This window comes from Hippocampus zosterae, chromosome 4 (assembly GCF_025434085.1).
Source record: "Hippocampus zosterae strain Florida chromosome 4, ASM2543408v3, whole genome shotgun sequence".
Lineage (NCBI taxonomy): Eukaryota > Metazoa > Chordata > Actinopteri > Syngnathiformes > Syngnathidae > Hippocampus > Hippocampus zosterae.
Genome location: NC_067454.1, coordinates 7326464 through 7344532, shown reverse-complemented (window position 1 = coordinate 7344532; position 18069 = coordinate 7326464). Strand labels below are relative to the sequence as shown.

At 42.6% G+C, this 18069-nt stretch overlaps 1 long non-coding RNA gene across 1 annotated transcript in view; it reads right to left on the bottom strand.

The window, feature by feature from the left end:
* Positions 1 to 1855: 1855 nt before the first annotated feature.
* The window catches only part of LOC127600062 (uncharacterized), a 54349-nt gene continuing 38135 nt past the window's right edge, over positions 1856 to 18069 (bottom strand). The window contains exons 4-6 of the long non-coding RNA XR_007962236.1: positions 14509 to 14645; positions 8005 to 8065; positions 1856 to 2782 (exon numbers count right to left, since the gene is read on the bottom strand). This is a non-coding gene — a long non-coding RNA (uncharacterized LOC127600062). The remainder of the gene's footprint in view (positions 2783 to 8004; positions 8066 to 14508; positions 14646 to 18069) is intronic.

Genomic DNA, 18069 nt, shown 5'->3' with positions numbered 1-18069 from the left:
TGTTTGGCTAAAATCATGTAACAGGTACAATATCACCGACGCTTTATTATTCATTCCTTGATTTTAGTGCACAACTGAAAAAAAATTAAATTGATTTCCAATACTGATCTCGAGTCATAACTACCTGGCAAAATGCTGGAATACTCGTGATTTAACACATAGGGATGAATCGGAGGTGCTGGAAGGAAGCGGGCATGCAACTTTCCCAAGCAAAATGTCAGATCCGGCTTTTTTTTTTTTTCCCCCGACTGCGCACGGAAAATGGCGAGGAACCTCTTTGACTTTGCGAAATAATTGAGTTAAAACACTCGATAAAACATTAATTAGCTTAGCGGTCTGGAGCAGATAACATAGATAAACTCCTATGTAATTCATATTGATTAGAATATGCACATTGAGCGCGGGCTCTTAAGACAAGTTTTCCTTATTAAATGGACACAAAGCCTCGGTCATTATTCCTGCAAAGAGAGATCGCTTTAGATTTTATCTATTCACATAAAAAGCTTTGATTGGATTTCTTTCTGAGCGAGTCGTGCAATCTGTTTTATTCAGGTTTGATTGTATTACCTCTTAATTAGTTTGTATATTGAGTAGAACAGGACGTATTGATTCGGAGGTGCATTCATTTGCATTGCAAAAATCCCCCGCTTTAATCCAATATAATCTCATCTTTACTCAAACACGGAGGAGTGCATCTTTGTGGCACTCGTTTTTTTTTCCTGCTTCTTTTGCTGTTGCTACTTCAAAAGTCAACCTTTTCAAACTGACACCATTCATAAGAGTGGAACATGATGTCAAAGCGTGATAATCACTTTGGAGGACTTGCCATTGAAAAAGAAATACAGTGGTATACCTCTAGTTACGAACGTCTCTTCATACGAAATTTTCAAGTTATGAAACGCCTCGACAGGAAAATATTGCCTCTTGTGACGAAAGAAATGTCAAGATACGAAAGGTAAAAAATACAGTATGGTCTCTGCTAGTCGCAGCTCTGAGTTTCATGAGCGCAACATACTTCTAGCTGCTCTGCCATTGGCTATTACCTGGCATCTTCCTGGCATCCCATTGGCTAAGAGGGACCTCTACCGAGTGTGTCGTATCCTTGTCATTCGCCCCTCGGGCCATGGGTCGTTCCAGATAGTTTGACATAAATGATAATCACCCAGAAAAAAGTGTTGATGATGTTTGCCTCGGACATTTTCAAAAGATTGTTGATAGCCGACAAAAGCAAACATCCTTGGATCAGTTCTTTACAAAACGCCAGTCAAAAAACACTTCTGGGAGAGAACATGAACTAAAGAGGGCAAAAAAACGATGATGACGCAGTTAAACGTTAAATGGCCATCTTTGTTCTTCTTTCTCCTTCTTTTTTTTTACATTATGCACAACTTTCATTTATTGTGCAGTAATCTAATGGCAACGTGTATTTGTTACATACTTTGATGCATTTTTATGCTTTCGAAACGATTTATGTCTGAATTTTGGGGGGCTTGGAACGGATTAGGACATGCATTCATCTTCCCTAGGGTCGCGGGGGGTGCTGGAGCCTATCCCAGCTGTCTTCGGGCAGTAGGCGGGGGACACCCTGAATCGGTTGCCAGCCAATCGCAGGGCACACAGAAACGAACAACCATTCGCACTCACACTCACACCTAGGGACAATTTAGAGTGTTCAATCAGCCTGCCATGCATGTTTTTGGAATGTGGGAGGAAACCGGAGCACCCGGAGAAAACCCACGCAGGCCCGGGGAGAACATGCAAACTCCACACAGGGAGGCCGGAGCTGGAATCGAACCCGGTACCTCTGCACTATGAAGCCGACGTGCTAACCACTGGACTACCGGGCCGCCGGATTAGGACATTTGCATGGAAAATGCGTTTACTTACAAAATCTTGTAAAAAAAAATTCTTCCTGAACCAATTAATTTCCTAAGTCGAGGTATCGATGTACCTTAATTCCAATTGGGAATTAAATTAAAGCATTTTTTTTTCTTTTTTTGTAACAGAATTGCGGAAAGTGAATTTGAGGGTTTGAATCCTGGCTCCAACTTTACTGTGTGGCCTTTCTCTGAGTACTACGGCCTCCACCAAAAAATTGGTACTCCATTCATTGAATAAATTGTCCTGACGTGTGAACATGAGTTTCAACGGTTGTTTGTCTATTAGTGACCTGCGATTGGTTGGAGAGCGGTTCTGGGAGGATCCTCAGCCAAAGTCAGCTGGGATAGGATCCAGCTAAGCATCCACATCTGATGGATGGATAAAAATGTTGTTTGAAAGTGGCGGTTTGGCTCGTGTCACACAACAGACTGCGGTGGAACTGTGATTGACCGCTGTGGTGAATCACATGCTGCTGTGCAGTGAATGGGCAGTATTTTCTCTTGGACTTTCATTTGGAGGCATGTTTGGGAATGATTGACATCAGGAGGCCTTTTGCCGTGTAAAGCCACGGTCGAACCCCCGCTGTGCTAGCCGGCGGGAGTAGCGACATGTCTGAATCGTCAATCGGAGGCGTCAACAAACCACCCGCCACCCCGGCGCGCGGCAGCAGGCATCACAATGCTCGGCAATTAACCTCACCTGAACTTTAATGGCGCACCTCCGGGACCGCTCCGCCCCGGCTGCGTTAAAATTACTGTCACTGAGGCGGCGCAGAGGGCAAGTGTCAGCACACCGGGTGGTTTCCACCTTGACAAGCCAGAGTCGTGCAATACACGATAGCGCCAGCCACGTGATGCCTGGCTTTTAGGGGGTGAAGTGGTTGGGCCAGATGCAATATGGTCTGCAAAAAAAAAAAAAAATTAATAATAATAATAAATCCTTTGAATGTTAAATAAACCAGAGGAAAAAAAATATTCAGAAAAAAGCCAGACATCTTCGCTCCGAAGATCATTTGGACATTCGCACAAATAAAAGTTATAATTCTATATATTACTGCCACCTAGAGGACTGGAGCTTCAAGCGTCCAGTGACATGGTCATCACTCTATCGTGAGCACATAAATCATTAGCCTTGGCTTTCGGGATTGAATGACAACATTCTCGCGCGTGCAGAGCTTAACAAAGGCTAAATCCGTGGTCGAACATAAACAATGGATCAGATCATATTCAATAAATGACGAGGAGTCCGACATCTGCGTTTAAGGCCAAGCTGCGCTCTCTGACGGTGTGTGAGCCACGAAACAACAGCTGCTCACTGCCCATCCGACTTGTTTGCCACTTTGTACGTGTGCATTTCAACTGTGATCTCAAGCCTGTCTGATCCCGGAGCTTTGCTGGCGGGATTTTTGGATGCGTCCGCAGAGTCTGAAGTCATCCTGGCTAATGCGCCCAGGCAGGTTTTTCGGCCGGGGATGTTCTCACCATGTGTCGGGGAGTGAGTGCGTGTGTGCATGTGTGTGTTCACGTGGTGAGTCACAGCCGCCCAAGTGTGTGATCAAACACTTGTATCGGGCTCTGGCTTTATAATCAAGTCTGATGTTTTATTATCGCCCTGTTGCTGGGTCTGAATGCCGATATGGACTGTCTGTGCACTGTTCGCCAATTTCCTTTGCTTCCAAACAAAAGATAATTGTGAGCTGGAGTGCTTATGTTAAGCAAAACGACCTTTGAAAGCTAACTGGAGGCCCGGTAACAAAATAAGTGTACATTTTCAGACAATGAAAGTGCTGTGATTATATATTTTTTGCCTTTTGGGGGCAGGGGGCTCAAGAAATGGGTGAGTGAATCCCGATGAAAAATGGATGTCTTTCCCCTTAACCACAAAACATAATCAGTCGTGGTAAGTTCACGTGAATTAGTTCCCGACACCAGTTTCAGCAAGAAAGACAAAACCAGCAAGACATGGCTATCATAACAGGATGCACGAAAAAGTCTCAAGGGGGCCATGGCCAGACCTGAACAGGAAGTCAGCCATTTTGGTTTGGAGCAGCCATTTTGGCTGAATTTCAGAGCTCGTCCTCCAACTATGCAACTTGCCAAAATGAGTCCTGATTAGAAGCAGGTAATGGAGAGAGATGGTCAAACCTCAATTGCCAAGCCTTTTTGCCGAAGGCTCCAATGTGAGCCGAGGATAGCGTCAAAGTTTAATGACCGTTTTGTAGATTTTCCATGAAAAATGTGGTGTGAGGGCCCATTAAAAAAAAAGAAAGAAAAACGTCAGACAATAGTTTGACTGAGTGTCACAAATTTTGGTGGATGTGTATCATACATGAAAAATAACTCGTACACGAAACTGAACACGTAGTCGGCCATTTTGGTTCAAAGTTACAATTTTTGGGCATATTTCAGAGCTTGTACTCCTACTAGGGAATTCTGGACCCAAAAGGAATGCTAAGATTTTTGTCTACACCATCTGTGTAGAGCACGGCGTTTAAGGTTGATGACCCGCTGGTCATCTTCTTCTTACACTTGAACAGTTTTGAGATTAATCTACTCTGCAACCAGAATTATGAAATTCAATCATTTCTGATGGGATTATGACAAGCCAGTTTCCATCAATAGACAAATTTGTACTTTATTTCACATGAACTTTTTTTAAATAATTGACCCGATTTATGGGAGGGGCGGGGCGTACTTCTTTTGGATATTTTTACATTTGGTCAATCGCTGCACTAATTTAACTGAAGACAATCCGAAAAATAGTGCACTCACCACAATATAATATTTTCATTTATTGGAGTTAGTTCAAACTACTTCAGATACATTAAAGCCGGTGGTTCGTGGCCAGGGCAGTAGCCCCCAGTGGTGTTTGCACCACACACACACACACACACACACACACACACACACACACACACACACACACACACACTCACACACACACACACACACACACACTTTGGCTGCCACAATATCCTAAGAGCTGCTATCTGTCTGCCGCTTGCATGAAGGATAAAGAGACAGGATGTGGGGCAGGGTGGGCGTCAGGGGGGGGTTCGGCCTTTTGACTGAATGCGCCTCAATGGGGCTTATTTTCATTAGAGCCAAACAAATGTGTCACCCCAATCATCACATGGCTGATTTTATCCTTCTGTTACTGTAGCTCCACAAGCATTTCCTTTTGTGAGCGTCCGCTCCTGATAATCCCGCCCGGACAAAAGCGGCCATGTGCCTCCGCAGTGCTCCATGACCAAAAGTCGTTTCCATTACATACTCTGCCCGTGATATCATACATAATGGAAGAGCGCTCGTAAGCATTTTTGTTTGTGAAGTCATTCCCGGTCGTGTTGACATAACGTGTGGCCAAACGGCTGAACGTTAACTCCGACGTATTGTATTGCAAGTGTGTCCGGTTCCACCTTAAATCAAGACCTATATATGAAAGTGTATTTTTAATGGATTTATTGCAGGGGTGTAAATGAATACTCTCGCGGTGCTCCGTGGGGGGAACGATGCCCATATTTTACAAACAAGGCAAACTGCACTTGGAGGCCGATGGCAGCTCGACTGACCCGGACCGCCGTAAAAACTGACTGGGTATCTTGTTTTTCTGAGTGTGCTTTACCTAGTGAAAACATCATTATGCTTTTTTTAAAAAATATATATTTCAACAAGAGCAGGCTTTTTAAAAAGGAAAAGCCTCTCAAAGGCCGACACATTCCTTAATAGAAAGATTAAATAATAACAATAACAACAATAAATTGAGGTAAATTGTAATATTTTTATCTACAGGGTGAAACAGTGTCAAACTTTTATTCGCCTTAAAGATTTTTTAATTAACCTAGAATGGAAATCAAAATAACATGGTCTAGGCCCAGATCAAACTGTAGTTACCAGAAAACATTTCAATATGAAAATGGAAAGAATCTGATCCAGGGTCAAATTAATAAACTTTCAACCACGGCAAAATGGAAAAGAAATTGTTTTTTTTTAAAAAAAAGTCAGCTTTAACTTTCAGATTGTAACATTCTTGTTATAATCTTCCCTTAACAACTTGGCTGAAGCCTGTTGCAAAAAAAAAAAAATCTAAGCCCACTGAACATCGTACATGATGTCATGTCGGACATCTATTGAAATTTGGATAATTTTTTTTGTTTTTTTTCAAATTCCAAAATGTATTTTTTCCAATCTGTTGTGATATTGCTTGTGCAATGGATGACAATCCTCTGTAACAATAGCTTGGTAACAGCGCATGTCATTGCTCCAAACAAAGGCACATTTATGAGCTTTACATACTATTTGTATGGAGAGACATCCCCATTCATGCTCGGCCATCAATGGAGTCTCTATATGTAAACAAATGGATGATTATGATCCAGTTTATGACGAGTCGCATCATTAGTGGACATTTTTTTTCCCCATTGCTGAATGTGTGTTTTTTTTTTTTAACTCGGTGTTTAATAGTTTTTCTCATTCATTTGAAATATTTTGACTACATTTTTTGGGGTGAAAATCATCCCAAATTTACAGTGGATGTATATATTTTTTTCAACAGCTTAATTCATTATTGCAGCACGGTGGGCGACTGGTGAGCACGTCGCGCCTCACAGTGCAGAGGTGGCAAGGTTCAATTCCGGCTCCGGAATTCCAAACACATGCATGATAGCTTAATGGAACACTCCATATTGTCCCAAAGTGTGATTATTTGAACCCCCCACCCCCACCTCAATCATCCTTCCTTTCTTATGTTTTCTTTTTCATCTGAGAAAAAAAGGCTGCTCGAAAACCACGATTCATCAGGCATCTCCGTTCTGTCTCCCTCTGTTGTTCATTGTCTTTTTTTGTGTGTGTGTGTGTGTGTGTGTGTGTGTAATGTTACTTAAGAGTATAATCTACTCTTAAGTGAAATTATAGGTTGCTCTTTACATTCAGTCATCATTCTTTTGTTAAAAAACAAACAAACTGTGGGTAACCTACGGGTCGCGAACCATATATGGCACAAATGGATTTGATATGATGTGCAGTACAATCCGGAAAAGGAAGCCTGAGAGGAACTTGAATAAAAGCACCCAAGCAATCTACACATGATCGTAATAAAGTATAGTATAATGGTTCTTTTGTGACATCATATTTATTTATTTATTTATCTATTTTTTTTCTCGCAGGCTTCAGAGAGCAAATGTGTCTAGAAATATTGTGGAAACACGCTTCTCTTTTTGGTCAACGTCTCTCTGGCTTGTACAAATGTTTTGCAGTATTTGAGGTATAACACGCCACTGTGCATCCATCACGAGTCACCAGAAATGTAGAAGTTAGCTGTCATCAAAACTGTCACGCTTGCCGCGTCTGCGACTTCTGTTTTATGTAAGAATCCAAACGCGTGTCGTGCTCAAGGGAAGTGGAGTACTTGTCACTGTCACTGCAAAGTGTGTGAGTGTGTGTGTGTGTGTGTGTGTGTGCGTGCGTGTCAAAAGCGCCCAATGTGAAGCAGAGGCTGTTATTAGCTAATGATTGACCAGAAAAGTGTTCTTTCCATGCGCAAACACAGTCCAGTGGATGCTAACGGCTTACACTTGGTGTGCCTTCACTCTGAACACTACAGTATTATACTCCATAGTCTCTATTTGGCTGCAGCGCTTCTGTTCTTCCTCTCTTAATCTCTTCTTGAATAAAACGTTGAGGGTACAACGACAAATGACAAACTAAACACAAATGCTCACATTTGCTTAACCTACATTGGAGTCCTTCTACTCCATAGTCTCCACTTCACTGAAGCGCTCCATGTTCTCACTGCCCTTAATCTTTGGTTGGATAAGAGCACAGCTTCATGATAATATTTGGGGATACGTAGTCAAGACCAAAAAAAAAAACACACACACTAAGGGTAGCTCACCCTGTTATCACGCTTTAGCTCTGAATGCTGCAATATTATAGCCCGCAGTCTCCGCTTTGTTGTAACACTCCATTTTCTTGCTGCTCTTAAGCTGCCGTTTAATAAAATTGATGCCTCTGTGTAATATTTGATGATACACGGCAAGAAATGTAAAAACAAATCACTGAATAAAAACACACATTAACATTGCGAGGCGGCATGGTGAAAGAGTGCTTTGCACTTCGGACTCACAGTTCTGAGGTTGGGCGTCCAAATGCGTGCTCTGGCCTTCCATTTGACTGCAAAAAGTGTCCTAAAGTCCAAAAAGACAGAAATATATCATTACATAAAAAAACACCGCGGTGAAGCATAAATAAAATGAGGTTTAATCCCACCCACACAAAAGCAGCTGGTGTGTGAAAAGGATGATATTTGTACTTTGTGTATTTTTACGCGTGTGTTGTACACAAGCCACAAATAAAGACTCCCGCAGAACCCCCTAAAAGACACACATTGTTATTCGGGTCGTTGACATTCCTCCTGGTGCCTGAGAAAGTGGAAACAGCGTGCCGCTTAGCGCCAGTCCTCGCCACCTATCCGACGCGCCCAATGGCTCCACATTTTTAAACACAGCTATTATATAAAAAAAAAATGGCCCTCTTCCTGTTGTTGTTGTTTTGCCCGAGACTTGATTTTATTCAAGCCGCGGGAAGTGGAATCGTTTCAATGCAGATGTTTTGCAGTGTCAAGAGCCTTGGCAATCTGGAGGCAAAGTCTGAAAGGAAGGCATCAGCGATGTTTGGGGATGCCGTTGATGGTGAGAAGTGGAAAATCATCCCGGGTGGCAATGTTGGGGGGCTTGTCTCATTCCCATTTCAATTACTATTCTTAATTTTTTTTCCAACAAAATACAAGCTCTAATTTGACACGAGCCTAAAAACCTGAAGATGAAATTAAACGGCGTGAACTGGCAGAATTCAGCAACCGTTTATAGCGAAAGGTGTCACTTAATCTCAAATTAAGCAAATAATAAGAGAAGTCAAAATGGATGCCGCTCTGCTCACTAAGGCACAACAACAATGGCGAGAAAGACAACAAAACAAGGTCGTATTAAATACAAGCGAATTTGATTATATTCAACTGATATATCATTTGTATGAAGTATGGATGCATTGAAAATAGAATTAAACCCAACGATTTCAAATTATGTCATAATTTTGTTATGGAAGTACAATTATATGAAATGATTATTGATTATTAATAGGATATGTATTCTAAGGATAATTCTGATGTAATTGAATGAAAATGAAAAGAAACAAATGTAAGGACTGCAAATGATCAATTGTGAAGCTCCAATTCTACAGTACATTGTATAGTTATTGTAATTAGAATTTTATAGAGTTTTAATGTGATTATAAAAGAAATATGCATACCATGGAGGATACTGATTGCATGTTTCAAATGTGATTTTTTTTTTATAAATAGGAATTATAATTTTACTTTGGAGGTTTGATCAAGACCATAGTATCGATTATAGTATCATAGTCTTTATTAAATTATTCTCAAGTTAGATTGCAAATTGTAAAAAATGGGAAAAATACTATCCTGAGATTACCGTAATTTAAAAAAACAAAAAGCCACATTGCAGCACATCAGCTTGTGCAGAAAACTTGTGTTTAACTGCTTCCAAAACTTTTTTTTTTTTAATCAAGGTGTTTGCTAAAGTTTAAACTGGGATCCAAGGCCATTTTAATGTGTGGAGGTGTTATGGTTAAATCAACAAGCACGCCAGCAGTGGCCCAATGCAAACAGAGCGGCGGGCGCATTTGATTAATGAGCTGACGTGATGTAACCACGGGGGGGGGGGAATAGCTTGGTGCACCTGGTCATTTACACTGTTTGTCATTCATTTGGAGGGGGGGAAAAAAAACCAACACACACACAAAAAAGCAGAGCAAATGGTCAAAGTGAATGTTCTCAAATAAAATTGAAAAAACTAGCCTCATCGTAGAGTTGCGGCTAATCACCCACTAAGTAAAAATGCATGGCGCGGATCATCGTTTCACTGTCACCGCACGAGTCCCCAGAGGCGTCGCCCCTGTCACGTGGTCAAGCGGATGCTAATATAGCTGCGTCATACGTCGCTGTCATATGCTGTGTGCGTTGCTGGTGGTGGTGAAAAGGTCACAGAGGTAGCTGTAAAATGGCGTGAGCAAGAAGGGGGGGCTTTGACCTATGGCTGCCAGAGCACTCCTAATGCAATAGCTAGGCCCCGGGGTCCGAGTCCTGCCAATACCGGGCTGATTATAACGAATCAGGTGCCTCTTAACGCAATCATGTGATCAATTTCTCATTGGGCTGAATAAATAACACGGCAAAAGAGGGGAGCGGGGGCGTGACCCGCAGCTAACCCTTCGGCCCTCATTATTCATAGCAGGCAGAAAGGAGCGCCACAACAGTGAAGGACGCGGGTCCATTTTGGCTAATCATTAGCAAGGATGCTAAATGTTGGTGAGTGAATGAATGCCTTGGGACATAGATATGCCATCTGCTGTTGGGATTCCAAAAACAAAAGTGGCATTCATTCCAATCAGCTTGAAGGCCTGAATAGCTGCATTTCATGGCAGCACATCATTTGTGTATTTGAATGATGGTTACTTGCTTAAAGGAATGTCAGAAATGTCTGTCTTGTATATGGCCCCACTAGTCTAAACAGGCTCGTTTGATTAATACTGCATTTGTGGAATATGAATTATGCAGCAAAATCCATCAGTTTTTATCAATCCCGGGGGGGGGGGGGGGGTGGCCATTTTCCTCTAGCTGAGAATGACATCACATTTGCTCACGGCTCAAGTAACGAAAAACCACGGCTCATCTTGCAGTCGTCACAAACTCTATAATTTATTACACCTGATTGAAGTTACAGCTCGCGTGGAAGCCAAGTTTTTAATTTTGTGCAGCTAAGACAAGGACACTTGGTTACCAGTACATCTTTAGTTCCTCAGGTTCAAAAGTGTGTCATCACACATACAAAAGCAGCCACAGTACACAGCTGTACATCCATGTATGCATGAAGGCATCAGTCGCAGAGCTGTGCTGGGCGGGATTTCGCCGTATTATATTGAGAGGCCCAGTGTCTCATAAGTCAGCACGCAACACCGTGGAAGCGCTACACGATATCCGATTGAGGCGAGACGGTCATCGCTCTTCATTTATTTACTTGTGGCTTCTTTTTCTCTTTTTTTTTTTTTTTGTCGGAGTCCCACTTTGTGCTCCAGCTGACACCCAATATCCAGATCTATTGCTCTTCACTCGCTGCCCTCTCATCATCTAACTTCAATTAAGTAAATGGATGCTCTTTAAATGCCGCTAATTCGACTAATTGCTCGAGTTTAATTTAGGTTTGATCAAAAGGAACGATTTACGTCGTTTGAGGTCGCAAAGGCTGGACTCTCCTCGAAAGACAAAAACAAGTCGCAAGTAGGACACGGGTTTGACGCCCGGCTGCAGCAGTCACCTTGGGATTCTCCCCGCTACAATGGGAAACTATGAAAACAAGGCCACGAGCGAACAAACAATGACAGTGGAGGAGAATGATTGCAGTTACCTCTCAGCATGCGTGTGTTGATAAGGATAGACAGGAGTGTGGCCAATAAAAGAGACCGTCGACTATTACAGTACGGATACAGACAGAAAATGGTAAGCTAATATTAGCATTTGTTTGTTGGGCGCGGTGGTGGTGGTGGGGGCATTTCTAGCTATTTGTCCACACGTATTACAACACGGGGAGTTTATTCAAGAGAGGACGAGACAGTAGATGCTGCAAAGTGGAGATGGCGGAGTGTAATGCTCAACATCTAGAGCTAAGGATCGGTCACAGGCTAAGCTAATATTAGCATGTGTGATAATTGCTGTCATTCCTTAACCAGGAATGCTCAATCTTTTATTTGAGAGGACACTGTGAGCAGCAAGAACACTGGCCTCTCCTTCAGTTTGAAATCAGTCGTTACACTTTCTGGGAGTTTTCCAAGTGGAGAGCGAAGAGTGCAGTGGAGGTCGAAGACTAATTTCCACATGAGAGGACTTCGTCCAACACCGGTTAGCATTTAAAGACGAGCAACAGGTGGCTGTCGGCCGAGGGAACCTGAGGCGAAGTGGATGCGGAGGTGGAAATGCGTCTATTTGTTTGAGCCTCCTCGCATCTGCACGAGACGGAAGCGACAGCAGGAGATTGTTGGGTTGGTGGTGAGGTGGGGGGTGTCTGGGGGTCGGGGGGGTGTCTGGTGTTTGGAAGAGCGCTGGAAATAGTGCATGGTACTAATTACAGCTGCGTGTTTGCATGGCCGCGGCCGCCCTGTGTTTATGTACGGAAGTAACATCATGCGAGGGTCACTTGGAGGGATGTGTTTATCCACGTGGTCCATCCCATAATTCACTCAGTGGCCACCTGTGAGATGAAGCCATTATGTCTGTTTTCCAGCAAGGTGGCCTCGGATTATTAATTACTTTTGAATTAAGCACCAAAATAATGTGCTGCACGGGGATAACATCCAAGTGTCATTCCGCGTTAATCCCAACAGTGTGGAACTATGGCAACAATATTCCGAGAACCACGCCGTCAACTGGAGACCCTCAACATATTCATCACGCGTGTTATGTGTAATGGCAATGTTTATCCAGGGGTGGCTGCGGGACTTTTTCCTCTCCCAGGGCTTGACTGATACGTCGAGGAGCTGAGAAAACAATAAAAAAGAAATATACTGTATATATGTTCAAGAATATCAATTTTTTGAATGATTTTTGTAGTTTTCTGAATTTTTTTGCCTCGTGATAATCAAGATGCCACGTGTATTGACAAAGCACGTATTGATCGCTCTGTATAGACTACCTAATTTATACAGCATCGATTAAAAATGTGTCAGTGAATCACACCAGGCGGCTCAGAGCCTGTGGGCGGCTGCTCACACTTTTGACTTTATTAAAACAGCAGAAGCCAGGGCTGGAATGAAGTGTAATATATATTCCAAGCAGAAGACGTGTTTCTCGCTATATTTTTTTTAAAGTTATAAAAAAACACAATGCATTATGCAGACAGTGTTTATTAAATCAAGTGAAGAGCCGCGGCCAGAGAGCACTTTCAGGGTTGGCTCTGCGAGCCGTCTGGTGGGCCCCTAAAATGAAACAGCTGCCAAGTGTGACACATGGAGGGAGCGAGTTTCGTATGAAGAGGGGATTTTTATGAATGAACTCTACTACGCGCCGCATAGGTGTGCCATTGTGACGGTGGTACAACTCAAACACCGGCCGAGTCAGTTTTAGCGTCTTTGAGGCATAGCAGCATGGTTGATATTGGCTCTGTCACGTTTGCGAGGTGGTGAAGGAGCCCAAAAAGCAGGCAAGAGGGAGGACCAGGGTGTACTTAACAAATTGTATTAAAACAGAGAAAACTAAATACAAGTCCAAAGTATCAAACAAAAAACATGACTGAAGCTAAAACATAACAGTGACCAAAACATGACTGAAACAAATCTGACAGCAGCAAACAAGCAACAAAGAAACAAACAATCACCCGACAATGAGTGGGTCGGGCGGGAGTCCTTTTACACTCCTAATTACCTAACGACCAACAGGTGTGCAGCTGCAGGGGGAGCCCTACAGTGCCACCTGTTGGTCACAAACAGAATCATGACAGGCTCACTGTAAAATGTGTGTAGTTGTTCACACCAGTGGACTCTTTTCGCCTTGTGGGAAATAAATAAACACATTGTTACTTTCTGTCCAATATGTATTGTATTTGACATTTCATTTTAAGCAACGTGGTGCGAGAAAAAAAAATGGACGGTGATTTTGCCCTATTTCCTCAACTTATGCACAGAGTCAAAACATTTCGATGCGGTTATCCGCGAATGAGGCCCTTTGACTCGACTGGATTCCAATATTTTGTTGCAGGGGTAATGGCGACCCTCCAGTCTAGATATTTCATACACAGCAGAATGAACTTAATGAATGAATGAATGAATATAGAACCCTCTTCTTGGAGTTACTAAGAGCAGCTATGTATGTTTTGAGTATTGATTTAAACAGGGGCCAATTGTGTGCCCCACCAAAATAAACACGGGGCCCCGTGGTTGGGGGGGAAAAAAAAACCTGGAACCTTTCCAGTGTTAACCATCTACAGGTATTTTCCACAACATATTTTTGTCATTTTCATTTTTCTCCCCCCTCTTTTTTCATTGTTGGTGCTTTGGATTGCTATGGAGGTTGGTCTTGACGGCAAAAATCCTTTACGGCGCTTTAGAGCTTAAAAAAAAAATATCCATCAGTTCATGAGGTTTTCTAGTTTGATCATAAACTCGTGTATGGAGACTGTTAGTACGGTTTAGCTCATTGCAGTCACTCCACGGTCGTTGCAAGCCTCGTCCACGCTCAATAGCGGCAAAGCAGGCTGCTACTTGGACCTTGATAAAGGATCACTGTCACCATGGCATAATACTTCAAAAACGTCTCCAAATAACTTACAAAGCTATCGAGCAGGCCTTTTTTTTAATACTCTGAGTCAGAACAATAACTGCACCATCATTAACCATATGACCACAAAAAGGGAGAGATTGCTGAGCCAAGGCAAAGCCATGTGGTTCTATGAAACACATACACGCACACATTGTTTGGACCCCCCCCTCAAAAAAAAATGCAGCGTGAAACACTTTTTCGTGCTGAGCTGGTGGAAAATGACAGCGTGATGCTTGTTGTACGTACCTGACCAATGAGAGGAGGCGAACAGGGTGTGGCGGACGGGCATCCAGCTGCTTTTTGGAGCGGGACTCACAGAGCTGACACATTCTCAGTGTAACAGTCTGCTCCAGTAGTTGTCTCGTAGGAGAAGACGGGTTTTCCTGTATTGAGTTAAAGTCGTTTTTAAATCGAGCAAGTGGACATTTAGTGCACACATTTTTGGTTTTCGTTCTATGTGGGGAAAGTCGACAGAAAACTTTGATGTTCTTTTTATTGGCAAATCTCTTCCAGTTCTGATAAAGCTCTCATTTGAGGGAACGCATTATTTTTGGACTGGTTGGTCACCGTCATATAAATGTCATAATAATGATGGCAGTAACAATTTAGGAAGCCAGTGTACTCGAGCCTCCCACATTCCGAAAACACACATGCTAGCTTCGATGAAGACTCACCAATGAACGACATGGCGATCGCTCATTGGCGAGTGAGACGCTCAATACACATGCTCGCTTCACTCCATCCGTATCACTCCATTTCCAGACCCATACAACGCCCCCCCCCCCCCCTCCGCATGAATATTATCAGCATACAAGTGACAAATAGCAGTTGTGTTGCAAGACTAAGAGGCGTCATTGTTTCTCCGGGGCTGTAAATGCCATGCAGATGTCGCCGCACTGTACAGCCTGTCCGCACTTTGTTGAGAAAATATAAATGTAACGGGCCGATGTCACGGTTTTCCAACAAAGCGCACTTCTATTTTCTCAGCGGACAGCAGCTAGTGTACGCGTTTGTGGAGAAAATAATATCCAGGATTTATGGTATGATGGTTTTTTAGAATACCGTATGTTGATTGTGGCTCAACCAATCGCATCCGTTTTTAACCACATTTTAGGTGGTTGTCCGGTTAGAATCTCTTGGTTTTTAATGATGTCCAACACAAGGTAGCTCAGGAGGTTAAGAGCTCTGGAGGTCATTCATTGAGCAGTTTCAGACTTAACATTTAAACAATAAGGCCCAGGTCAAAGCAAGAACTTTTTTTTTGGTACTCTTAACAATTTGAATCTTTTCTTTTTTTGGGAATCCATTACTTTTAATTTTAGTTGAGAGGAGACCGAGGTCAGTGGAGGCCAAGTGGAGAGTAAAATGCTGCAGCGCCCAGTGCTCAAGCAAAGAACCATGCTAAACTGTTAGCATACTTTATGTGTTTATTTTTGGCCATTTCGTCTTTTCTCAAATGTTAAAATGAGGTGGAAAATTTTTATTCGGGAGACTGAGGGCAATGAGAAAACGGAGCAATGCTGTTAAATAGAGTGTAGGGTATCATCTCATAGCATCCAGAGATAAGGCAAGGGAACACGATGAGCTAATGTTGGCGAGTATTTTTGTTGTTGTGTCATGTATCCTTAAATGTTATCTTGATGCAGAAATATTATTCACCAGACTATAACAGATTATTCAACAAAATGGAGGGTTGCAGCTGACTGCGTAGAATAATACTGCAGCATCCAGAGCTATAAGGCTAGCGTTCGTGTCTAATTTGGACATTTCTCGCCGTGTTTCCCATAAATGTTACCATGACAAATCTGCTCGAGGTTGGAACTCTGACTGAACAGGCACTAGAAAGAGCACCTCACGTAACCTGGCTTTGCCGAAGGAAAACATCAATAGCAAGGCCGTAGCATGACAACCAATGTTGAATAATGCAACTCAGGAGTTGTATGTCACCGAAGACGCCCTCTCGTCTCTCCGTGACACACGGCAGAAAGCTTCTCCGGTTTACGTTCGGCCGAGAGGCTCCGTCGTTGTTTTACAATAAGGCCCCGACGCTTTGCGTGTCTCCCGACTGTCCTGCTAAAGACTCCGAAACTATGCACGGCGCTCCATTTACGGGCAGTAAAAACAGTCGTCCGGACGCCATGCTAACAGACTGTGAAGAGCGGCCGTAAAAAGCCGTCTGCGTCACATTCGCTTACCGGGCCGGCGTGGTTAACTGTCATAACATCTATAGTGGGGGGCAGGGGGGGGGGGTCTTTGAGTGGGGGTGGGGTGGCGGGCCGACTCTGCCCGTCACGAGCAGTCGAACATGAAGTAAAACAGCAGGCGGGCTCTCCCCTGCTTGCAGCGGCTGACATGAACTAGCAGGCCCGCACATGGGAAGTGACACCAGCAAGCAGGCCCCAGAGAGGATGATGATGATGAGCGACTCTCTGCATGCTGCTTGACAAGTGCAGCGGCGCTGCCAAAGCTCCGCGGGGTGGGGGGAACGCAAGTACTGGGAAACAGCATTTTGTTTGATTGTTAGAAGACACAAAATACATATTTATTTATATATTACTTTTACAACGGCTGCAGCTGTAAAAAAAAAAAAAAAGTACTTTATAAAACATTTAATCTGTATGTATTCACTTCGTTTTTTTTTACAGAAAGGTATCTTTCAGACTTAACTTTAAAAAAATCACAATTTATTTTTTTGTTACAAAAAGCAACATGCTTTCTCATGAAAATCATGTCCTGTAGGTCCGCATCTTGTCATTTTACTGGTATGTAGAATTTTTTTATAATAATAATAATACATTTTATTTGTGGGCGCCTTTCTAGAAACTCAAGGACACCTTACAACGAGCAGTTAAAATCACGAGTACAATGTTAAAAACAACATCAAATAAGAAAAAAATAAATACAACAAAAATAAATACATAAATAAATAAAATAATGGCTTTTGTTGTTGTTGTTTTTTGGTAAAAGCTCAGAACAGCAACAATAAATAAATGTACTGTCCTTAGGCTTCATGGGACAATCAAGCAATGAAAATTATCATCCACAATTGTGTGTTTAAAAGTCATCCCAAAGAAATTGATTTTCGTACCAAAGAATGAGAGTAAAAATGTTAACAAATTACAGATTGTATTTTTTTTCTAGTAGAAAAAATATTGTTATTATTATTGGACACATTTTGGAAACAAACGACTTTTTTCACTAGGAGTAAAACTTTTTTCCGTCCAATGGTTTTCTTTTTTTATTAAAAATAAACACGCAAAACTGGGAGATAAGCTTTTCATTGCTTAGCCACCATATCATTTGTCCACGTCTCCTATTTGAAGCTTTCTTTTTCCTTCTTTTTTTTTTTTTTTACCCGCCACCAATCAGTATAAATATCCATGTACCTGATCTGAATCCATTATACACCTGTTTGTGCGAGCGGGATCAGGTATAGAGTGCTGAGCCATGTTAAACTGCTGCTGCAGTCAAGCATGCATCATGTCCGCGCATTAATAGCAGGCGAGCACACCATCATTATTAGTGCCATACGTGCCCGAGCTGCACTTCTGCGGCCGCTCTAATGGCTCAAGCGGTCAGGGGTGATTTATCTGATAAACTGCTTTTTGTGCTGGATGGAGTGGGTTTGGGGGTGGGGGGGTGAGACGACAACTTGGGTTTAGCCTCCTCAGCTGTAACGTGCTTCATAAAGAGGAAAACAAATGGCCGCCTCAGGATGAGGGGAAGATGTATCTTTGTATATTTGTGTAAAGGTTGGGCGGGGTGCGCTGGAGGTCAAATTGAATCCGCTTGTGTGTTGGTTTTTAA